This window comes from Pan paniscus, chromosome 3 (genome assembly GCF_029289425.2).
Source record: "Pan paniscus chromosome 3, NHGRI_mPanPan1-v2.0_pri, whole genome shotgun sequence".
Lineage (NCBI taxonomy): Eukaryota > Metazoa > Chordata > Mammalia > Primates > Hominidae > Pan > Pan paniscus.
Genome location: NC_073252.2, coordinates 153778310 through 153791037, shown reverse-complemented (window position 1 = coordinate 153791037; position 12728 = coordinate 153778310).

The following is a 12728-nucleotide window of genomic DNA, read 5'->3' as shown; positions in this document are numbered from 1 at the left end:
TGTATGGAAATGCCTGGATATCCAGGCAGAGGTGTGCTGCAGGGGCAGAGTCCTCATGGAGAACCTCTGCTAGGGCAGTGCAGAAGGGAAATGAGGGGTTCCAGCTCCGACAGAGTCCCCACTGGAGTATTGCCTAGTGGAGTTGTGAGAAGAGGGCCAAAATTCTCCAGACCCCTGAATGGTAGATCCACTGACAGCTTGCACTGTGTACCTGAAAAAGCTGCAGACACTCAATGCCAGCCTGTAAAAGCAGCCAGGAAGGGGACAGCCCCTGCAAAGCCACAGGGGCAGAGGTGCCCCAAGACCATGGGAACCGGCCTCTTGCATCAGTACAACGTGACTGTGAGACATGAGTCAAAGGAGATCATTTTGGAGCTTCACAATTTGACTGCCTTGCTGGATTTTGGACTTGCATGGGGCCTGTAGCCCCTTCATTTTGACCAATTTCTCCCATGGAATAGTTGTATTAACTGAATGCCTGTACCCCTATTGTATCTAGGAAGTAACTAGTTTGTTTTTGATCTTACAGGCTCATAGGTGAAAGGAACTTGCCTTGTCTCAGACTGAGACTTTGGACTGTGGACTTTTGAGTTAATCCTGAAATGAGTTAAGACTTTGGGGGACTGTTGGGAAGGTGTCATTGATTTTGAAATGTGAGGACATGAGATTTAGGAGGGGAGAGGGGCAGAATAATATGATTTGGCTGTGTCCCCACCCAAATCTCATCTTGAATTGTAGCTCCCAAATGTCATGATGATAGAGACAGGAGGCAGCCAGGGGTTCTGCTACCCTTCATAACCCACCTACCCCAGCCCCCTCCACCCCTGTGAAACCCCACCTTCAAGTCTAAAACAGCCTGAAGGCTGAAAAACCAGACTGCCAATCTGGATGAAGCCCGCCCTTTCCTGATTGACTCTGAATAATGCCCAGCTGTGCACTGGGAGAATGGGGCGTAGCCTCAGGAAATGCATGTCATTTGTGGGGGGTGGAGCCTGGCTTCTCCTGTTCCTGGGTGGGGACCTGGGATTCAATTTGTGAGGTGGGAAACCTGCTCACAGGACTCTTTCCTGCTTTGCTGAGAGTTAGTTTTCCTTTTTGCCTAATAAAATAAATTTTGTTCCCCTTCAACCTTTAACGTGTCTGTGTGCCTAACTTTTCCTGGTTGTGTGACAAGAACCCAGTTTTTTTCTACAACATTTTTGGTGGCCAACATTCGGCTTGAGGAAGGGTGAGTATCATGCAAACCAACAAATCTTTTTTCCTTTTGCTTCTAAGCCTTTTTCTCCTCAGACCTCTTCTGAGGGGAGAGGAAACTGTGCACTACCCCACCCTGATGGCTGCAGGCATACACAGGATGGGCAAATAAATGGTGGGTTCCTCGCTCCCCTCCCTGCCAGGGCTGGGCTGCATGGCCCAAGGGTGCCCAACAGCAGGCTGGTCAGTGCTCCCTGCCATGCAACCATGGAGCCTTCCCCTCCCCCGGCCAAAAATTGTACTCTGATTGACTGCAATTAAATGTATCTCCCTTGTGGAGGAAACTATTTGCATAAGAATAAGAGGTTCTTCCACAGGCATCTTTTCTTTTCTCCACCCTGTCAGCAGTTAACACAGCCCTGCATTTAAACGTCTTTTCCTTTTCTCCACTGGGTCAGCAGTTGACTTAAGCAAGGGTTTTTGTTTTTGTTTTTGTTTTCCTTTTGGAAGATGTTTTGTTAGGCCAGGAGTGATGGGGATCATTGTTTATATTTTCTGTAGAGTTTTAATTGTGACAAATTCTTTATGAGGTTGGTTTTAAGCTGTAGCCAATCTGGTATGCTTTGCATGATTTTCTTTTTTTTTTTTTAAAGATGGAGTGTCACTCTGTCACCCAGGCTGGAGTGCAGTGGTACCATCTCAGCTCAGTGCAACTTCCACTTCTCTCTCTCAAGTGATCATCCTGCCTTACCCTCTCAAATAGCTGTGATTACAGGCATGCACGCACCACCACACCCAGCTAATTTTTGTATTTTTAGTAGAGACCGGATTTCACCATGTTGGCCAGGCTGGTCACAAACTCCCGACCTCAGGTGGTCCACCTGCCTTGGCCTCCCAAAGTGCTGGGATTATAGGTATGAGCCACAACTCCAGGCCTTTGCATGACTTTCTGTATGGTCAGCAGTGAACTTTGCTGCAGGCCTCCATCTTGGTTTATGGACTTGGGGGAATGACGGGTAACTCCATGGCAATGTTTTGCTTAGCCTCTGCACAACCCAGGTTAAGTCATGGCTTAGCAACTGAGTCCTTTCAGGTTTGATATCTGTGTAACTTTTCTATTTGTTGATTCTCTTCTCCTCCATGAACCATCTTGGATTTTCCTTTCTCTGAGGCTTTAGTAAAGTTTGAAAGGCTGAAATATTGGCTTCTTGGTATGGCTAAAGTCAGGTAATAGGAGATTTAAAAGGATTTTCTTAAGGAGTGCTCAACTTAATTAAAGATGAATATCTAAGTTACAGGTATATTTAAAAGGCCTTTTTGTTTTATTTTATTTTTTTCTCTTCTGGGATCTTGCTTTGCTGGAAAACGGCTTTTTCTCAGTTGGCTGTATTATTTTTCTCCATTCTGCTTTGCCAATTTTAATGCACGCAAGAGAGGGGAGAGATCTCTGTCTTTCTCATTGAACCCCAGGAATTAAAAGTGGATAGAACCCTCTCAAAATCTCTTTTCGCCTCCCAGTAATGCCTGCCTATTAGGCTCTAAAAGCTGCTTGTTTTCCTAGCCCTCCCTCTTAAAGGGACCAATAATCCAAATAGGAGGTCAGAAAATGAAAAATCGTATGGCTACTGGGTTTTCTTCTTCCTGTCTGTGTAGTTATATATGTGTTGGGTGTGTAATGTCTATTTTAAAAAAAAGGTCTAATTAATTGGCCTAAAAGAAGATAAGTGCTTGGATCAAATATTTTTTAAAGGGTAAAATAAAAGCTGTGGTACCTTTCAGTTCATATGACTTTCATCTTCAAAAAATTTAAACAGCCTAAAAGATTATTGGTAAAGTGCAGATGTCATCAAAATATAAATAGGTGGACTAAATTATGCAGGTCAACTGCTAGGTTTGCTAAATGTTTTAAGGTCATAAACTGCTTTTTGGGTTTTGAGAACTATTTGTCTTGCCTGCTCCACAATTGGTAAGGCCTGGGGACATATAGAAATAACCACGCCCTTAATTATGCTGGAATTAGTCAAACCTTGGATGCACCTAGCACATAATCAAAACAACTTACCAAGTTTTACATTAAAGTTAAAAATTGCTAGGAGTAACCATTATAACATGTAATTGAAACTACTGGAAATAGATTTACATGCAAGCTGTATAAGAACAGTAGGATGTGTTTTTAGTAAAAGATTATAAGAAGGTGTGGAAATGTAAGTTCTTGCTTAGGTTTAAAAGATTGTTTTGAATTTGATAAGATAAAGCCAAAAGTCCAAATAAGTTGTAAAGGGATTGTACAAATTAATCTTGCAAAAATTCAATATATGAACATATTGACTAAATTCAAAAGGATATTATATGGTTTTCTTGTAAATTGAGCATTAAAATAAAAGCAAAACAAGGTTCTCTTAAGGCACTAATCTGCTCTTTAGCAAAATTTTTAAGGGGTTATAAAAAGTTTTTTGTTTTTTAAATTTCTGATTCATCATTTTGGCAAAATAAATAACAAGGTAATCTGGAGTTCTATTTCATAATATCAAGTGTTTTAAACCGCTAACACATTTAACAGGCTTCTGAAAATCAAATTCAGTTTCAAAATTTTCTTTCCTGATGCCTGGCTTTTTGATGCTTCAGAGAGCCCTTGGAGTATCCAAAAGAGAGGAAAACAGGATTATTTGACATATTTAGGTATATGAGATTGCCAAAATGGTGTTCAATATTCTTTAGGTTATATTTTGGTAAATAATACTAATATGTGTTTCAAATTTGTATGGGATTTTAAAAATTCTAATGTCTGAGTATATGCTATCATAATTAAGGTTTTTATGTTAAATAATTGTAAATGACAGAGATAACCAAGCTTCTTTGTCAATTGTGTTTCTAACTGTAACTAACCTGGACATTTTGTTATTCACAGACAATTTTCTTGTTTTAATTCTTTTCAAAAGATGGCTTATAATAAGCTGTAGAACTCTGACAGGTGCTCTCAAATACAGGTTTCTGATAACTTTGGAATAAAGGGAAAACACACAGAACTCATGAAGAGCTAAAATATTCACAAATACATAAAAAAACTGAGGCAATCTTTTTGACTTTTGCTTGGAATATTGCTGATCCTTGTTTTTTTTTCAGTGTCAAGGAAACTTATTTTGAACTATTTATGACTTTTAATAATTGAGTAAGGTATACTCCTGTCAACAAAATACAGAGCATGTTTGTCTCTCTGCCTGGCTTCTCCAGAATTTGCAAACTAGTTGTGAATATTCTTAACTTATGGCAATATAAATGTTTGCATCAGTGCAATAAGAATCCATTTTCTTTTGCAAGAGGGTGCAATTGATAAACTAGTTTTTTTACCAAGGTGTTGACTGGAAGGGTATGCTTCCTTTTAAGGAGTCAAGCTCAACTTGCAGAGCCGATAAGAGTTTCTTGAGAAAACTGGCCTCATACCCTTGTCTACACAGTCCCTCTACAGGGTTTCTGACCTGTGGTTAGTAAAGAATGTCACTTTCTTACAGGCTCAGGAGCTCCAAGTTTATCTTGGGACCTTAAGAGGAGACGATTACCCAACTCACAGGTATTTGAGCATATAAACTGATGGCTGGGCTTGGCTTTAAAAAGTCTTATCTGAGATTCCTTGTGGAACAGATTTCCATCAAAACCAATGTAAAAGGCCTATGTAGAAATAGTTATTCCTTCTGCACTTTATGCAAACAATCAGCCCAAGTGTAAGATTAAAGTCTATTTTACAAACAACTCATCCCTATCATGATTTTTTTTAAACAGAATTGAGGATTGGAGAGAGAGAAATTATGTTTCAAAACTTATCATACATTTGTTATTAAATTCTAGACTCATCAGTTGTTTTTAAGTTTTTGCCTACATTTTAGAGTAACCCTGCTTGTTCCTGTGAACCAACCAGTAATCTCCAACTAAAGCTCAGAAGGAGTAAAAGGGATGGGTAATGTCAAAATTTTGGATCAACATTCTAGTTCTGAGCAATTAGCCTGCAAATCCTGCCAGGTGATGGGAATAAATAGGATGCCCATCACCTGGAGGTTTCCTTTTTGGGAAAGTAAGACCAAGGGAGCTAACCAAAGCCAAGCCCCATGCACCCAAATCTTAGCAAAGATAACTATAGCCACCAGTTATCTGGGCATGTCACAAGATGCCCTCTTCCTTGTTGGAGGAGGACTCAATTCCACAGCCTCACCTAAGCATTTGGCTTATAATAAGAAATCCATGCTAGCCTCTGAGACACATTTTTGTCCCAAACTCAATTCTAAGCTTCACATCAAAGCCCTGGGGGCAGGGGGAACTAGATCTGAAGGACCCAGATGCAGATGATAATGGAAGTTAAAAGGCACAATGCAGATGAGTGTGACTGATTCCTGCTGAATAAGCCAAGCTTCCCATTTCATGAATAAAGGTCACACTAGTATCCATGGCATAAATGAGGTCTGGAGAATCCAAAGGCTATGGACAGCAGGGGAGATAGGGTATACAAGGGTAAAAGTGAATACTCTCACCCCCAGACCTCCCTGTTAACACAAGTGAAGACCGCTTTGACACCCACCCTGTCACAGTATCTGGGACTTCGGGATACAAGGAAGGAGGAATCTGCTCCCCTTTTTGTAGATGAGTAGCCATTCATCATTAGTCTGTATACCTTTCTTTTTTTTTTTTTTTTTTTTTTTTTTTTTTGAGACAGAGTTTCACTCTTGTTGCCCAGGCTAGAGTGCAGCGGCGTGATCTTGGCTCACTACAACCTCCACCTCCTGGGTTCCAGCAATTCTCTTGCCTCAGCCTCTCGAGTAGCTGGGATTACAGGCATGCACCACCATGCTCGGCTAATGTTTGTATTTTTAGTAGAGACAGGGTTTCACCATGTTGGCCAGGCTGGTCTCGAACTCCTGACCTTAGGTGATCTGCTTGCCTTGACCTCTCAAAGTGCTGAGATTACAGGCATGAGCCACTGCACCCGGCCATCTGTACCCCTTTCAAATGCATCCTGAGTTTCTAGGACCCCTTTGAAAAAAAAGACCCTTCTTTTTTCGTGTTTCTCCTCTGTCCTCTCTTCACAGATAGGTAATTGTGTTTCCGTACTATGGGACACCTCACCCAGATGCATTCTCCAAACTGGGGAGAGTTAATTTCTCAAACTTTAACCTAGTTTGCTTAGGATTGGGCTCAGGGGAAGGGAACCCAGAAGCCTGACATGCTGGCTAAAGGGTAAAAGTTTTTTTTTTTTTTACCAGTTAGGTTTTTGGCCTCCCTCTCCCTGTGCAAACTGGTAAAAGGCCTCAGAATTTTTTAGCTGTCCTCACCCCCACCCCCATTTTGTTTTGATACATGTTTTCTATAACCTGGTTTTTTTCTCACCTTCAGGCAATCAAACTCCAAACGTTCATGCAACTGGAGACTTGGATGAGGGCCCCTTTTGCCAGGGACCCTTTGATAGGCTTCTGAGGGAGCTCTGACTGCCGTTTTCCCCAAGCAGTGCCCCCTGTCAGCAGAAAGCAGTTCAGATGAGTCTTTGTCCTTATCCTTATTCCAACAGCAGTTAGGTATACTTCTTTTGAGGGGGAAATGATAGAGACAGGAGGCAGCCAAGGGTCCCCCAGTGAAACCCTGCCTTCAAGCCTAAGATAGCCTGAAGGCTGAAGAACCACACTGCTGGTCCCCGATGAAGCCTGCCCTTTCCTGACTGATTCTTTCTGAATAGTGCCCACCTGTGCACTGGGAGGATGGGATGGAACCTTGGAAGTGCATGTTGTTTGCAGTGGGGAGGAGCCTGGCCTCTCCTGTTCCTGGGTGGGAACTTGGGATTCAATCTGTGAGATGGGAGACCTGCTAACAGGACTCTATCTTGCTTTGGTGAGAGTTAGTTTTCCTTTTCATCCAATAAATTCCATTCCCCCTCACCCTTCGAAGTGTCTGTGTGCTTAACGTTTTCTGGTCCTGTGACAAGAACCCGGTTTTTTGGGTTTTTTTTTCTAAAACAATGGGTGGAACCTGACGGGAGGTAATTGAATCATGGGGGTGGGTCTTTCCCATGCCGTTCTCATGACAGTGAATACGTCTCACAAGACCTGACGATTTTATAAAGGAGAGTTCCCCTGCACACGTCTTCTTGCCTGCTCTCATGTAAGATGGTATTTTGTCCTCATTCACCTTCTGCCATGATTATGAGGCCTCCCCAGGCATGTGGAACTGTGCATCAATTAAACCTCTTTCCTTTATAAATTACCTAGTATCAGGTATGTCTTTATTAGCAGTGTGAGAACAGACTAATACAATGAGTAAACTCATTTTAATTAGTCCTTCTAGAAAAGGTGCCAATTTGAAGAATTTCTTAAATGAGTAACCACAGCATAGGTTATAATGCATAAAATATTGAAATAATCCATGAGTCCACAAATACATTTAAAAACATTTAAAAATTAGGAACATCAGAAGATGAATTTCTTTTATACACATGAGTGCCAACAAATAAATATAGAAAGAATGCTAGAAACTGAAAAGTCATCATCTTGAAACACCATAAAAGTATTTATTTCAGACAGGATTCATTGATTTATGCTAATAACATTGTGTGAAAGATTGGGAACAAAATACTCTAACCTAAAATAATTGCCTCTACAGATTACTAGTTAGTTACAAAAAGAAAACGATACATTTACAAAGTAGAAATTTTGCAGACATCTCCTTAATCAAGAGATCAAAATTACTGTCACCAAATATAGGAGAACCTGAGATCACATGCTTCCTGATATGTACACGCACTGTGAAGGATACAATATCACCTATGCATTATTCCTATTGTAGCTATTTGACCTGAACTTAATCATGAAGAAGAAAACAACTCTTAACTGAGAGGCATTTTGCAAAGCCTCTGAGATGGATTCTTTGAAAATAGCAATGTAATGATAAGACAAATAAATAAAAAATTAATTAATGTCTAGGGAAATTTTCTGGATTAAAGGAGACTAATAGACATGCAAACTAAATGTCAGCTGTGATTCTTGATTGTGTTCTGGATTAGGAAAATTAAACATCATAAATTTAATTTGAGGAAGAATTTGGAAAATTTGAATATGAATTGCATATTACATAAAGTGCTGTATAAAAGTTAAGTTTTCTAAATGAGATCACTATATTGTATTTGTGCAGGAGGATATCCTGCTTAAGAGATGGGAAGTTCATACATTTAATAATGAAGATACAGCAAATGTGGGAAAATGTTAAAAATCATTGAATTAAAGTAAAGTATATGTGGGTATTCCTTGTACAATTTTTGTAACTTTGCCATAAGTTTGCACTTTTTAAAATAAAATGTTTGAAAAATTACAATAATTTTCATTATAATATGCAATAAAAAGGACAAACTTCTTTTTTTGAAAAATTTTTTTTTTGAGGCAGAATCTTGCTCTGTCATCTAGTCTGGAGTGCAGTGGTCTGATTCCAGCTCACTGTAACCTCTGCCTCCTGGGTTCAAGTGATTCTCATGCCTCAGCCTCCTGAGTAGCTGGGATTACAGGTGTGCACCACAAGGCCGAGCTAATTTTTGTATTTTTAGTAGAGACAAGGTTTCCCCATGTTTTCCAGGCTGGTCTCGAACTCCTCACCTCACGTGATCTCCCCACTTTGGCCTCCCAAAGTGCTCAGATTACAAGTGTGAGCTACTACGCCCAGCCCAGGGACGGACTTACTCACTCATTGAGCATCATTTTTCTTTGCAGTTGGATAGCTAAACAAACAAAACAGGCAAAAAGTCCTTCCTTTGTAGAACTTCCATTCTTTCTCCTTATTTCTGAGCTTCCATTGTTAAATAGATGAGGGTGGGGAATGATAATAAGTATTGGATTTGATATTTTGTAGTCTCTTTCCTCACTACATGGAATTATTTCAGATGCATGAATTTGTTTGCTTTGAATAGATATACCGTGGCTAATTTCGTCCACCTAGAGCTCTATAAAAATATTGTAATAAAAACACTAACCAACAACACTTATGCATAGTCCATAACAGAAAATGGCCCTATTAGTTCTGTCTTTTGTATTATTACAGACCCAAAGCAAGACACCACTGAATTATTTATTACTTTAAAAACATTCTAAGCTGTGAGGTTGCTTTGGTTTTTCCTTCTGAGATTAAGAATAAAATATCTATTTCAGGTTTTTAAAAAAGATTCCTTAGATTGTCTTTGTTTGCAGGCCTTGTAGGCACTATCTTGTTTGTCTGAATCTAAAAAGATTAATTATATCATTATTAATGGTCATGTATCACCAACAGAAAATAAAATATAAAATTTTAATTTAAAGCTAAATTAAAAAGTATTAGTCAAAGATTTTTATACCTTTAGATATATGCCAATTTAACAGAATCATAATTTGTATTAAAACACATAAGATTTTTTAAAAATAGAATTAACAGGAAATATTTGACCAACACACATTTATGTGTCTATATAACTGGTAATGGGTCAGAAAGAATATACTCCTCTAGACACTGCATATTGTTTTTAATGTTGCTTAGGCTCTAATTTCAAATGCAGGGTCAGATAAAAGTTGGTTGCATTGTTTTTCTATGCATGCTTTTTAATTTCATCCTTTGCATTTATTAACACTAATAGGTAGTTTTTTTTTCTTGTTATTGTTGATGCTACCTGTTCAGAGGTATTGGATAATAATTATTCAGAACTCTAGATTTTCACTGGGTTTTGTTTTGTCATGTAATTACCTACCTTATGTGTGTAGGTATTTGGGTGGTATGGGAGAGAGGAAGAAAATTTGAAATCTATCTTTTAAATTTTTTTCTTATTTTTTTTTTACAAGTCCCTCTCAATGAAAATCTACCTTTGTCAAACACATTTGCTATTCAAAACAACTTTAATGACCAGATGAAGTAGAAGGAAGGAAAGTGGGCACTTCCATATTTGTTTTTAATGAGATATCTTAGAAAGTTAAGGAACTTGAGGTCACAAAGGAGAAGCAAGGTATAACTGTGAAGAGGATACTGGCTTTGATTTCAATTAGGGGAGATGAAGGAAAATGGAAGATTTCCTAACTCAACAGAGAAGATGGAATTTAAATTTACCAAAATCAGTAATAAGGTAGAAGTGAGAATGAAGTACTTTCAAAGCTAAAGACAGAAGGAGAAAAGTGTTTAAAAGCTAATTTTAAAGTAAAAGAGAGATGAGGAGTTACCAGATTTGTGTGAGAAAGAGCAAATACATTTATTGTTTTTAAATATCATAGAAGAGAGGAACAAATTTGAGCAAATAAGTTTAAGAAGAAGCTTGCTTTCCTCTTATTATTTGTTAATCAGCAAGATAGTGGGGAAAATGTCTTCAAGATATGTCAGAGACCTTTATGGCAGCCCCTCCCATCACAGGCCCAGAGGCCTAGGAGAAAAAAATGGTTTTGTGGGCCAGGACCAGGGTCCCCCTGCTATGAGCAGCTTAGGATCTTGGTGTCCTGTTTACCAGCTGTTCCAGCCATGGCTAAAAGGGCCAAGGTACAACTCAGGCCATGGCTTCAGAGGGTGCAAGCCCAAAGCCTTGGCAGCTTCCATGTGATGTTGAGCATGTAGGTGCACAGAAGTCAAGAATTTAGATTTGGGAACCTTCACCTAGATTTCAGATGATATATGGAAACACCTGGATGTTCAGGCAGAAGAGTGCTACAGGGGCAGGGCCCTCATGGAGAACCTCTGCTAGGGCAGTGCAGGAGGGAAATGTGGGGTTGGAGCCCCCACAAAGAGTGAGAAGAGGGCTGTGAGAAGAGGGCCACTGTTCTCCAGACCCCAGAATGTTAGCTCAATCAACAGCTTGCACCATGCACCTGGAAAAGCTCCAGACACTCAATGCCAGCCCATGAAAGCATCCAGGAGGGGGCTATACCCTGCAAAGCCACAGGGTTTGGAGCTGCCCAAGGCCATGGGAGCCCACCTCTTGCATCAGCATGACCTGGATGTGAGACATGGAGTCAAAGGAGATCATTTTGGAACTTTAAGGCTTAATGACTGCCCTATTGGATTTTAGACTTGCATGGGCCCCATAGCCCTTTTATTTGTGCCAATTTCTCTCATTTGGAAATGAGTGTATTTACGTAATACCTGTACTCCATTGTATCTAGGAAGTAACTAACTTGCTTTTGATTTTACACACTCATAGACAGAAGGGACTTGCCTTGTCTCAGGTAAGTCTTTGGACTACAAAATTTTGAGTTAATGCTGAAATGGGTTAAGACTTGGGGCACTTTTGGGAAGGCATGATTGGCTTTGAACAATGTGAAGACATGAGATTTGGCAGGGGCTAGGGGCAGAATGAAATGGTTTGACTGTGTCCCCACCCAAATCTCATCTTTAATTATAGCTTCCATAATTCCCATGTTCTGTGGGAGGGACGCTGTGAGAGTTAATTGAATCATGGAGGTGGGTCTTTCCCATGCTGTTCTCATGAGAGTGAAACAGGCTCAAGAGATCTGATAGTTTTATGAAGGGAAGTTCCCCTACACAAACTCTCTTGCCTGCCTCCATGTTAGATGCAACTTTGCTCCTCTTTCACCTTCCACCATGATTGCGTGGTCTTCCCAGCTATGTGAAACTGTGAGTCAATTAAACCTCTTTCTAAATTACCCAGTCTTGAATGTGTCTTTATCAGCAGTGTGAGAACAGAATAATACATAATTTAACCCCAAAGAAGAGCTCTTTAATGGAGAAATTCATATATCATGAAATTTATCCTATTCCTGAAATCTTTACTGTGATAACTGAGGACCTCTAGCCAGATTCCTTACTTACATCACTTGGAATTAGTTTGCCTCCGTATAAGACTAGTTTGAACTTATAGTGCTGAGTTTACAAGTTTTCAAATATATGCAAAATATACATAATCATACTGATGATTAATGGTGAGATGCTTATAAAATGGTGAGTCTAACAAGCTCTATTAGGTACAGATACATGCAATCACTGAATTCTGTCAAGAGATGATGCCATTCATGCACAATAATGCACATTCTTCCATTTATTATTCAATATAATAAATTCTAACAATTTTCCAAAAGTGTTCCTATAAAAAATAATTAGACTTTATGTTTTAGTAAGTTGTTTTCAGTAATCATTTATTCTTGAGCAGATATTTTTTGGTGTTTTATTTTGTCATGTTTATTGGCTATTATTTCTGTTAGAAACAGCTTCTGTTACTAAGAAAGAAACACCGACAAGGGAAGACACCTTTCCCATAAAAAAAAATTTATTCCAGCTGCGTTTTGATTTGAAGTTGAATAAAGACAAAGGTAAAAAGAAAAGCTAAGAAGACGTTCCCGGGTGAGTCATTGGAGTGTCAACTAGCCTGGTCAGTGGCTGCTGCTAAACTACAGATATTTGATAGGAAGTGTCCCTTTAACTGTGAGAAAATGGTTTCCTAATGATACTTTTTGCTTTTCACTCATGAAATCACTCTGGGTTAGCTTCTCATCAGTCCATAAATGCCCATACCTGGTTCTGTCAACATTTTTGGTTTTCAGATTATGTGC